Source organism: Coregonus clupeaformis, chromosome 21, assembly GCF_020615455.1.
Source record: "Coregonus clupeaformis isolate EN_2021a chromosome 21, ASM2061545v1, whole genome shotgun sequence".
In the NCBI taxonomy this organism is placed as follows: Eukaryota; Metazoa; Chordata; class Actinopteri; order Salmoniformes; family Salmonidae; genus Coregonus; species Coregonus clupeaformis.
This window is the reverse complement of record NC_059212.1, coordinates 43314524-43326961: the sequence shown is the minus strand read 5'-3', so window position 1 is coordinate 43326961 and position 12438 is coordinate 43314524.

Genomic DNA, 12438 nt, shown 5'->3' with positions numbered 1-12438 from the left:
GTGTCATGAGCCCTCTCACTCCACCGGGTTACCACCTTAATGTGTTTCCACTATCTTCCACTCTGCTCATCTCTCTCTCTCTACTCAGCCTAACGAGCTCCACCTGTTCCTGCTCTGCTCGGCTCTAATTACTCTGCCAGCTGCGCTGCATTACCCACTAACCTCTCCCAGTATTTAAAGTCCCGTCTTTCCAGCTCTCCTTTGTCAGATCGTCTGCAAAGCTCACACCCCGAACCTGTGTGCTCGCGCTTCTGGCTCACCCTTGTTTTGTGACCCCGGACCTGCCTGATTCTTGGATACTCTTCTGCCCCAGGAAAACCAGACCTGCTCTCTGCCATTCACGACTCCTGACTACTCTTCGACCCGGTAACTCTGACCAGCCTTCTGCCTTGCTACAACGTATTTGGATTTCCCCTGAACTGTACTTCTGCCTTGTTTCATCCGCCCGTTGTGTCTGTGTTTCTCCCCCCAGGACTTCTGGACCACCAACCACCGGCGTCATCGGACGCATCGCTGCCACTGGGGGGCACAGACCCAGCACATTGGACGGGATAACCCCTGGAGCCTTCACTCACTCCCTACTTCCCCTTTTCCCTTAAGTTTTAATAAACTTTCTGGTGTGACGCAATTGTGGTCCTCTTGTCGTCTGTCTGAACCGTGACAGTGCGATCTGACCATCATGGACTCAGCGCACACTTCCCCCGACATGGAAACCGAAGAACCTGAGCAACCCACCGCCATGCTACGCCTGGAACACACTGAGAGAGAGCTAGAGTCGCATGAGCGGTGACATCACCTCTCTGCTTCAGGTCGGCCACCAACAGCATCAGCAGTTCCAGCAGCACCAGCAGCAGTCCCAGCAGCAGCAACAACAACTCGCCAGGATCATCAACTCCTCACCAACCTTACCCCAGCCAGTCTGCCCACCAGCCCTGCCTCCCGAGTTACCTGCCCAGTCATTTCAGCCGCTGCCCCGGAACCCAAGATTGGAAACCCGAGCGGTTCAACGGCGATTCTACCCAGGTCCGGCCATTCCTGACTAGCTGCCGACTTCAGTTCTCCTTGCAGCCAAGGACCTTCGCCACTGGAGGGGCTAGGTCGGGTATGCCATCACTCACCTGACGGGCCGAGCTCGACTCTGGGGAACAGCAGAGTTCGAACGTCAAACCCCGCATGTGCAACCTTCGACCTGTTTGCTGAGGAGATGCTGAAGGTGTTTGACCTGGATTCACCAACCGCAGAGGCGTCTCGTGAACTGTTCAGTATTCGACAAGGCAGACGTACAGTCGCAGACCATTCCATCGACTTCCGAACCCTGGCAAGACGAAGTTCTTGGAACACACCATCGTTGGTGGACGCGTTCTTCCATAGCTTGGCTGACTATATCAAGGACGAGTTGGTCTCCCATGAACTGCCTTCCACTCTTGATGAAGCCATCGCACTGACTGTCCGGATCGACAGAAGGATACAGACCCGTCGTCGTGAGAGGGGGCGCCAAGGTCCACCAACTACCGGCATTCGGAGAGATCCGACTGGGCTCCTGTCAGCTACTGCCACTCACCCAAGTCAGCTTGATCAGTCTGAGCCTATGGAGATTGGGCGAGCCTCTCTTACTCCTGCAGAGCGCCAGCGCCGCTTCACCTCAAACCTCTGCCTCTATTGTGGAGGTGATGGACATCGTGTGGTAACCTGCCCTTTGAAGCCGAAGCTCACCGGGCATAGGGGGAGTCCGGTTGAGCTCAATGACCATCCAGTCCTCCGACCGCAAACCCTTGCTGCAAGTTCACCTCCGCCTCTCTGACTCTACTCACACCCCTGGCTGCTCCCTGGTGGATTCTGGCGCCGAAGCCAACATAATGGACATCAAGCTGGCACGCCAACTGGGACTGGAGAACCTCCGTTTGACACCTCCTATTCCTGCCCGGGCACTGGACGGACACTTACTCGGATCGGTCACTCATGTCACGGCCCGGTCTTGATGGGTCTGTCCGGGAAACCATCAAGAGACTATCCAGTTTCACCTGCTCCCTCTCCAGGCCAACCCCTCATCCTGGGTTACCCATGGCTCCGCCCGGCACAACCTCAGCTCGACTGGGTGACCGGGGTGATCAGGAGTGGGGAGAGGACTGCCACCGAACCTGCCTGCTTGCTGCCGCACCACCCCCTCGGCCAGTACCTACTAACTCCGCCTGACCTCTCCCATGTCCCAGAATGCTACCATGGTCTCAGAGAAGTGTTTAACAAGGCAAGAGCCACATCTCTGCCCCCTCACCGACCGTACGACTGTGCCATCGACCTCCTCCCTGGAACAGCCCCTCCAAGGGGCCGTCTTTATTCGTTGTCTGCTCCTGAAAGAAGGTCCATGGAGGACTACATCAATGACTCTCTGTCCACAGGATTGATCCGTTCATCTTCATCTCCGGCTGGTGCTGGCTTCTTCTTTGTGGGGGAAGAGGGACGGATCTCTTCGCCCTGCATCGACTACAGGGGACTCAACGACTATCACAGTGAAAAACCGTTACCCTCTCCCTCTGCTCACCTCTGCTTTTGAGTTGCTCCAGGAGCCACTGTTTTTACCAAGTTGGATCTCAGAAACGCTTACCACCTAGTGCGGATCCGGGAGGGAGATGAATGGAAGACCGCATTCAATACACCAACAGGCCACTCCGAGTATCTGGTTATGCCTTTTGGCCTCACCAATGCTCCTGCTGTGTTCCAGGCTCTAGTGAATGATGTACTGCGGGACATGTTAAACAAGTTTGTCTTCGTTTACCTGGATGACATCTTAATCTACTCCAGAAACCTGTCTGAACACACCCGCCATGTCCAGCAAGTCCTTCATCGTCTTCTGAGAATTCCCTCTCGCCAAGGCAGAGAAATGTGAGTTTCACGTCAAGACAGTGGCCTTCCTGGGGTACATAGTGGCAGAGGAAGTATCCAAATGGATCCTGCCAAAGTATCAGCAGTCACGTCATGGCCAGTTCCGGAGAACAGAAAGAAGCTGCAACAGTTTCTGGGGTTTGCTAACTTCTATAGAAAGTTTATCCGGAACTACAGTACCGTTGCTGCCCCTCTCACTGCTCTAACCAGCACCAAGCAACCCTTCACCTGGACCCCAGCAGCCGACAAGGCCTTCAGTACCCTCAAGGTAAGGTTCACCTCCGCTCCCATCCTCCAGATGCCTGACGTGGACCGGCAATTCATTGTGGAGGTGGACGCCTCGGATGTGGGGAGTTGGTGCTGTGATTTCTCAGTGGGCTGCGGAGGATAGGAAGCTCCATCCCTGTGCCTTTTCTCACGTCGGTTGTCCCCCTCTGAGTGCAATTACGACACAGGGAACCGAGAGTTGCTGGCTGTGAAGCTTGCCTTGGAGGAGTGGCGTCACTGGCTGGAGGGGTCCACCATTCCATTTCTCGTTTGGACCGATCACAAGAACTTGGAGTACATCCGCACGGCCAAACGGTTGAACTCCAGGCAGTCCCGCTGGGCCCTGTTCTTCACCAGGTTTAATTTCACTCTGTCATACCGGCCTGGATCACGCAACACCAAGCCAGACGCCCTCTCCCGTCAATTCCAGAAGGATGACAACCCCTCCAAGGATCCTGTGTCGATTCTGCCAAGTCCCTGCATCGTGCAGCTCTGACCTGGGCTGTTGAGGAACAGGTGCTGGAAGCTCTCCGTAACCAGCCCGGTCCCAGCACTTGCCCAGCTGACCGCCTTTTGTCCCCCGAAACCCTAAGGTCCCAGGTCGTTCAGTGGGGACATGACTCCCGCCTAGCTTGTCACCCTGGCTCCACCCGCACCCACAACCTGCTCGCCCAGGGTTCTGGTGGCCCGCTCTGAGAAAGGATGTCACGGGGATTCGTCCAAGCCTGCCCCATCTGCAACCAACACAAGTCGTCCTGCCAGCCCCCAGCCGGATTGCTGCAGCCCCTGCCTGTGCCCAGACGTCCCTGGTCTCACATCGCCCTTGACTTTGTCACGGGGCTGCCCCCTTCAAGGGGCAAGACCGTCATTCTCACCATAGTTGACCGATTCAGCAAGATGGCACACTTCATTCCCCTCCCCAAGCTCCCAACCGCCAAGGGAGACCGCCCAGGTGGTCCTGAACACGTCTTCCGGATCCACGGACTGCCAAAGGATGTAGTTTCTGACCGTGGTCCACAATTCTCCTCCGCTTTTTGGAAGGAGTTCTGTCACCTGCTGGGAGCCACAGTCAGTCTGACTTCGGATTCCATCCCCAATCCAATGGGCAGTCAGAGCGGGCAAATCAGGAGCTCGAGAAGGCACTGCGATGCATGACTTCACGCAACCCCCACTCCTGGTCGCAGCAATTGACATGGGTGGAGTAATCGCACACAATTCTCTGACCTGCTCTGCCACCGGTATGTCCCCTTTCCAATGTGTTTATGGATACCAGCCTCCTCTATTTGCCAGTCAGGAAGGGGAGGTTACTTGCCCATCTGCACTTGCGTTTGCCCGTCGATGTCGCCGCACCTGGTCACAGGCCCGAGCCACACTTCTCAGATCCGTTGCCAGCTACACTACCGGGGCCAACCGTCCGGAGAATCCCTGCTCCCACCTACCATGTTGGTCAAAGGGTGTGGTTGTCATCAAGGAACCTGCCACTCAGGGTGGAGTCGCAGAAGTTGGCACCTCGGTTCATTGGCCCATTCCCTATCATAAGAGTGATTAGCCCAACTGCTGTCCGGCTCCAACTGCCTAATTCCATGAGGTGCACCCCACTTTCCATGTGTCTAAAGATTAAGCCCATTCGCGAGAGTCCGCTGGTCCCTGCTGCGCCTTGTCCTCCTCCTCCACGGCTCGTCGATGGTGGTCTGGTTTACACCCGTCCGCCGCCTGCTTCGGTCCAGACGGAGGGGTAGGGGTCTCAGTACCTCATTGACTGGGAGGCTATGGACCTGAGGAAAGGACCTGGGTGCCAGCTAGTCGGATTGTGGATAGGACTCTCATCACCGCCTTCCACCAACGGCATCCTGATCAACCTGCAATCCGTAGGGGCCGCCCCAGAGGGATCCCTAACCGTCCTGCCCGCTCGGCTTCCTGTCCTGTGCCTGATCCTGTCTCGGGACCTGTCCCATCTCCCGACCACGGCCCTCCGGCTTCCTCCCGAGGATGAGGCGTTCGCTCGGACCGTTCGGAGGAGTTCTAGCCCTCCTCCGGCTCCCCTCCTCCCGCCCGGCGTGGTGGTTGCTCTTGGGACTTCTGGGGCCGTCCCTTGGGGGTTCTATCACGAGCCCTCTCACTCCACCGGGTTACCACCTTAATGTGTTTCCACTATCTTCCACTCTGCTCATCTCTCTCTCTCTACTCAGCCTAACGAGCTCCACCTGTTCCTGCTCTGCTCGGCTCTAATTACTCTGCCAGCTGCGCTGCATTACCCACTAACCTCTCCCAGTATTTAAAGTCCCGTCTTTCAGCTCTCCTTTGTCAGATCGTCTGCAAAGCTCACACCCGGAACCTGTGTGCTCGCGCTTCTGGCTCACCCCTTGTTTTGTGACCCCGGACCTGCCTGATTCTTGGATACTCTTCTGCCCCAGGAAAACCAGACCTGCTCTCTGCCATTCACGACTCCTGACTACTCTTCGACCCCGGTAACTCTGACCAGCCTTCTGCCTTGCTACAACGTATTTGGATTTCCCCTGAACTGTACTTCTGCCTTGTTTCATCCGCCCCGTTGTGTCTGTGTTTCCTCCCCCAGGACTTCTGGACCACCAACCACCGCGTCATCGGACGCATCGCTGCCACTGGGGGGCACAGACCCAGCACATTGGACGGGATAACCCCTGGAGCCTTCACTCACTCCCTACTTCCCTTTTCCCTTAAGTTTTAATAAACTTTCTGGTGTGACGCAATTGTGGTCCTCTTGTCGTCTGTCTGAACCGTGACAACGTGTTCGTCTGCCATAAATTAAAGATACAAACTGGCTGAAAGGAATTAGCATAAATACAAAATTTAGCATAAATACCGGTTTCATTTGAGGACAAAAATGTTGACACCTGCCCCATAAAGGTTGCTAAATAAATGGGAGGAGATTTTCGATGTACCGATTTCATGGAACACGGTTTATGGACTGATATAAAAGACAACACTTGAAGTTTTTTCAATTTAAATTATTATACAAAATTCTTGCCACCAACAGAATGCTGTATATATGGGGCATTCAACAATCTCAGCTCTGTAGATTTTGCTGTGAAGAGACAGAATCACAAGATCATTTATTCTGGTATTGCCCCCATGTAGCTTGTTTCTGGTCATGGGTTCAGGAATGGTACATTCACTTAAAATTAACCTTACAAATAGCAGTGTTGGGCGATTTGGAAAGCCATAGTCAGTCAATAAATAATATAATAATACTTGAAGGAAAGATTTTCATCTTTAGCTCACAATCTGTGGATACTATGCGATTAGAAAGGTTCAAATGTCATGTAAAACATCACAGTACAATCGAAAAATATATGGCATATGGAAACCAAACAAGGGTGTTCTATGGTGATAGGTGGGATGGGCTGAGAGTGGCTGAGGGGTGGTGTATGGTGATAGGTGGGATGGGCTGAGAGTGGCTGAGGGGTGGTGTATGGTGATAGATGGGATGGGCTGAGAGTGGCTGAGGGTGGTGTATAGTGATAGGTGGGATGGGCTGAGAGTGGCTGAGTGTGTATAGTATGGATGATGTGAGGTGTATGTGATAGATGGGATGGGCTGAGAGGGGCTGAGGTGGTATGGTATGATAGAGATGGGCTGAGAGTGGCTGAGGGGTGGTGTATAGTGATAGATGGATGGGCTGAGAGTGGCTAGGGTGGTGTATGGTGATAGGTGGAATGGGCTGAAGTGGCTGAGGGGTGGTGTATGGTGATAGATGGGATAGGCTGAGAGGGGCTGAGGGGTGGTGTATGGTGATAGGTGGGATGGGCTGAGAGTGGCTGAGGGGTGGTGTATGGTGATAGGTGGATGGGCTGAGAGTGGCTGAGGGTAGTGTATGGTGATAGATGGATGGGCTGAGAGTGGCTGAGGGTGGTGTATGGTAGATAGGTGGGATGGGCAACTGAGAGTGGCTGAGGGGTGGTGTATGGTGATAGGTGGATGGGCTGAGAGGGGCTGAGGGTGGTCTGTGGTGATAGGTGGGATGGGCTGAGGTGGCTGGGGGTGGTGTATGGTGATAGGTGGGATGGGCTGAGGGGTGGTGTATGGTGATAGGTGGGATGGGCTGAGAAGGGCTGGGGGGTGGTGTATGGTGATAGGTGGGATGGGCTGAGGGGTGGTGTATGGTGATAGGTGGGATGGGCTGAGAGTGGCTGAGGGGTGGTGTATGGTGATAGATGGGATGGGCTGAGAGTAGCTGAGGGGTGGTGTATGGTGATAGGTGGGATGGGCTGAGAGGGGCTGAGGGGTGGTGTATGGTGATAGGTGGGATGGGCTGAGAGTGGCTGAGGGTGGTGTATGGTGATAGATGGGATGGGCTGAGGGTGGTGTATGGTGATAGGTGGGATGGGCTGAGAGTGGCTGAGGGGTGGTGTATGGTGATAGGTGGGATGGGCTGAGAGTGGCTGAGGGGGTGGTGTATGGTGATAGGTGGGATGGGCTGAGAGTGGCTGAGGGGTGGTGTATGGTGATAGGTGGGATGGGCTGAGAGGGGCTGAGGGGTGGTGTATGGTGATAGGTGGATGGGCTGAGAGGTGGTGTATGGTGATAGGTGGATGGACTGAGAGTGGCTGAGGGGTGGTCTGTGGTGATAGGTGGGATGGGCTGAGAGGTGGTGTATGGTGATAGGTGGGATGGGCTGCAGAGGGGCTGGGGGGTGGTGTATGGTGATAGGTGGATGGGCTGAGGGGTGGTGTATGGTGATAGGTGGGATGGGCTGAGGGTGGTGTATGGTGATAGGTGGGATGGGCTGAGAGGGGCTGGGGGTGAGTGTATGGTGATAGGTGGGATGGGCTGAGGGGTGGTGTATGGTGATAGGTGGGATGGGCTGAGAGTGGCTGAGGGGTGGTGTATGGTGATAGGTGGGATGGGCTGAGAGAGGCTGAGGGGTGGTGTATGGTGATAGGTGGGAAGGGCTGAGGGTGGTGTATGGTGATAGGTGGGATGGGCTGAGGGGTGGTGTATGGTGATAGGTGGGATGGGCTGAGAGTGGCTGAGGGTGGTGTATGGTGATAGGTGGGATGGGCTGAGGGGTGGTGTATGGTGATAGATGAGATGGGCTGAGAGTGGCTGAGGGTGGTGTATGGTGATAGGTGGGATGGGCTGAGGGGGTGGTGTATGGTGATAGGTGGATGGGCTGAGAGGGGCTGAGGGTGGTGTATGGTGATAGGTGGGATGGGCTGAGAGGGGCTGAGGGTGGTGTATGGTGATAGGTGGGATGGGCTGAGAGGGGCTGAGGGGTGGTGTATGGTGATAGGTGGGATGGGCTGAGGGGTGGTGTATGGTGATAGGTGGGATGGGCTGAGAGGGGCTGAGGGTGGTGTATGGTGAAAGGTGGGATGGGCTGAGAGTGGCTGAGGGGTGGTGTATGGTGATAGGTGGGATGGGCTGAGAGGGGCTGAGGGGTGGTGTATGGTGATAGGTGGATGGGCTGAGGTGGTGTATGGTGATAGATGGGATGGGCTGAGGGTGGTGTATGGTGATAGGTGGGATGGGCTGAGAGGGGCTGAGGGTGGTGTATGGTGATAGGTGGGATGGGCTGAGGGGTGGTGTATGGTGATAGGTGGGATGGGCTGAGAGTGGCTGAGGGGTGGTGTATGGTGATAGGTGGGATGGGCTGAGAGTGGCTAAAGGGTGGTGTATGGTGATAGATGGGATGGGCTGAGAGGGGCTGAGGGGTGGTGTATGGTGATAGGTGGGATGGGCTGAGAGGGGCTGAGGGGTGGTGTATGGTGATAGATGGGATGGGCTGAGGGTGGTGTATGGTGATAGGTGGGATGGGCTGAAGTGGCTGAGGGTGGTGTATGGTGATAGGTGGGATGGGCTGAGAGTGGCTAAGGGTGGTGTATGGTGATAGATGGGATGGGCTGAGAGGGGCTGAGGGTGGTGTATGGTGATAGGTGGGATGAGCTGAGAAGTGGCTGAGGGGTGGTGTATGGTGATAGATGGATGGGCTGAGGGGTGGTGTATGGTGATAGGTGGGATGGGCTGAGAGGGGCTGAGGGGTGGTGTATGGTGATAGGTGGGATGGGCTGAGAGGGGCTGAGGGGTGGTGTATGGTGATAGGTGGGATGGGCTGAGGGGTGGTGTATGGTGATAGATGGGATGGGCTGAGGGGTGGTGTATGGTGATAGGTGGGATGGGCTGAGGGGTGGTGTATGGTGATAGGTGGGATGGGCTGAGAGTGGCTGAGGGTGGTGTATGGTGATAGGTGGGATGGGCTGAGGGTGGTGTATGGTAATAGGTGGGATGGGCTGAGAGGGGCTGAGGGGTGGTGTAGTGGTGATGAGGTGGGCTGAGAGTGGCTGAGGGGTGGTGTATGGTGATAGGTGGATGGGCTGAGGGTGGTGTATGGTGATAGGTGGGATGGGCTGAGAGGGGCTGAGGGGTGGTGTATGGTGATAGGTGGGATGGGCTGAGAGGGGCTGAGGGGTGGTGTATGGTGATAGGTGGGATGGGCTGAGAGTGGCTGAGGGGTGGTGTATGGTGATAGGTGGGATGGGCTGAGGGGTGGTGTATGGTGATAGGTGGGATGGGCTGAGAGGGGCTGAGGGGTGGTGTATGGTGATAGGTGGGATGGGCTGAGAGTGGCTGAGGGGTGGTGTATGGTGATAGGTGGGATGGGCTGAGAGGGGCTGAGGGTGGTGTATGGTGATAGGTGGGATGGGCTGAGGGGTGGTGTATGGTGATAGATGGGATGGGCTGAGGGGTGGTGTATGGTGATAGGTGGGATGGGCTGAGAGGGGCTGAGGGGTGGTGTATGGTGATAGGTGGGATGGGCTGAGGGTGGTGTATGGTGATAGGTGGGATGGGCTGAAGTGGCTGAGGGTGGTGTATGGTGATAGGTGGGATGGGCTGAGAGTGGCTGAGGGGTGGTGTATGGTGATAGATGGGATGGGCTGAGGGTGGTGTACGGTGATAGGGGGATGGGCTGAGAGTGGCTGAGGGGTGGTGTATGGTGATAGGTGGATGGGCTGAAGTAGCTGAGGGGTGGTGTATGGTGATAGATGGGATGGGCTGAGAGTGGCTGAGGGGTGGTGTATGGTGATAGGTGGATGGGCTGAGAGTGGCTGAGGGTGGTGTATGGTGATAGGTGGGATGGGCTGAGGGTGGTGTATGGTGATAGATGAGATGGGCTGAGAGTGGCTGAGGGGTGGTGTATGGTGATAGGTGGGATGGGCTGAGGGGTGGTGTATGGTGATAGGTGGGATGGGCTGAGAGTGGCTGAGGGGTGGTGTATGGTGATAGGTGGGATGGGCTGAGGGGTGGTGTATGGTGATAGGTGGGATGGGCTGAGAGGGCTGAGGGTGGTGTATGGTGATAGGTGGGATGGGCTGAGAGTGGCTGAGGGTGGTGTATGGTGATAGGTGGGATGGGCTGAGAGGCTGAGGTGGTGTATGGTGATAGGTGGGATGGGCTGAGGTGGTGTATGGTGATAGATGGTAGGGCTGAGGGTGGTGTATGGTGATAGGTGGGATGGGCTGAGGGGTGGTGTATGGTGATAGGTGGATGGGCTGAGAGTGGCTGAGGGGTGGTGTATGGTGATAGGTGGGAGGGGCTGAGGGTGGTGTATGGTGATAGGTGGGATGGGCTGAGAGGGGCTGAGGGGTGGTGTATGGTGATAGGTGGGATGGGCTGAGAGTGGCTGAGGGGTGGTGTATGGTGATAGATGGGATGGGCTGAGAGGGGCTGAGGGGTGGTGTATGGTGATAGGTGGGATGGGCTGAGGTGGTGTATGGTGATAGGTGGGATGGGCTGAGAGGGGCTGAGGGTGGTGTATGGTGATAGGTGGGATGAGCTGAGAGTGGCTGAGGGTGGTGTATGGTGATAGGTGGGATGGGCTGAGAGGGGCTGAGGGTGGTGTATGGTGATAGGTGGGATGGAGCTGAGGGTGGTGTATGGTGATAGATCGGGATGGCTGAGAGTGGTGTATGGTGATAGGTGGGATGGGCTGAGAGGGGCTGAGGGGTGGTGTATGGTGATAGGTGGGGATGGGCTGAGGGGTGGTGTATGGTGATAGATTGAGGTATGGGCTGAGAGTGGCTGAGGGTGGGTGTATGGTGATAGTGGGATGGGCTGAGAGTGGCTGAGGGTGGTGTATGGTGATAGATGGGATGGGCTGAGGGTGGTGTATGGTGATAGGTGAGATGGGCTGAGAGTGGCTGAGGGGTGGTGTATGGTGATAGGTGGATGGGCTGAGTGGCTGAGGGGTGGTGTATGGTGATAGATGAGATGACTGAGAGTGGCTGAGGTGGTGTATAGTGAATGAGTGGATGGGCTGAGAGTGGCTGAGGGGTGGTGTATGGTGATAGGTGGGATGGGCTGAGGGTGGTGTATGGTGATAGATGGATGGGCTGAAGTAGCTGAGGGTGGTGTATGGTGAAATAGATGGGATGAGCTGAGTGGCTGAGGGTGGTGTATGGTGATAGGTGGGATGGGCTGAGGGGTGGTGTATGGTGATAGATGAGATGGGCTGAGAGTGGCTGAGGGGTGGTGTATGGTGATAGGTGGGATGGGCTGAGGTGGTGTATGGTGATAGGTGGATAGGGCTGAGAGTGGCTGAGGGGTGGTGTATGGTGATAGGTGGGGATGGGCTGAGAGTGGTGTATGGTGATAGGTGGATGGCTGAGGTGGTGTATGGTGATAGGTGGGATGGACTGAGAGGCTGAGGGGTGGTGTATGGTGATAGGTGGGATGGGCTGAGAGTTGGCTGAGGGGTGGTGTATGGTGATAGGTGGGATGGGCTGAGAGTGGCTGAGGGGTGGTGTATGGTGATAGGTGGGATGGGCTGAGAGGGGCTGAGGGTGGTGTATGGTGATAGGTGGGATGGGCTGAGGGTGGTGTATGGTGATAGATGGATGGGCTGAGGGTGGTGTATGGTGATAGGTGGGATGGGCTGAGAGGGGCTGAGGGGTGGTGTATGGTGATAGGTGGGATGGGCTGAGGTGGTGTATGGTGATAGGTGGGATGGGCTGAGAAGTGGCTGAGGGGTGGTGTATGGTGATAGGTGGGATGGGCTGAGAGTGGCTGAGGGGTGGGTATAGTGATAGATGGGATGGACTGAGGGTGTATGGTATGGTGGGATGGGCTGAGAGTGGCTGAGGGTGGTGTATGGTGATAGGTGGATGGGCTGAGAGTGGCTAAGGGGTGGTGTATGGTGATAGATGGATGGGCTGAGAGGGGCTGAGGGGTGGTGTATGGTGATAGGTGGGATGGGCTGAGAGTGGCTAAGGGGTGGTGTATGGTGATAGATGGATGGGCTGAGAGGGCTGAGGG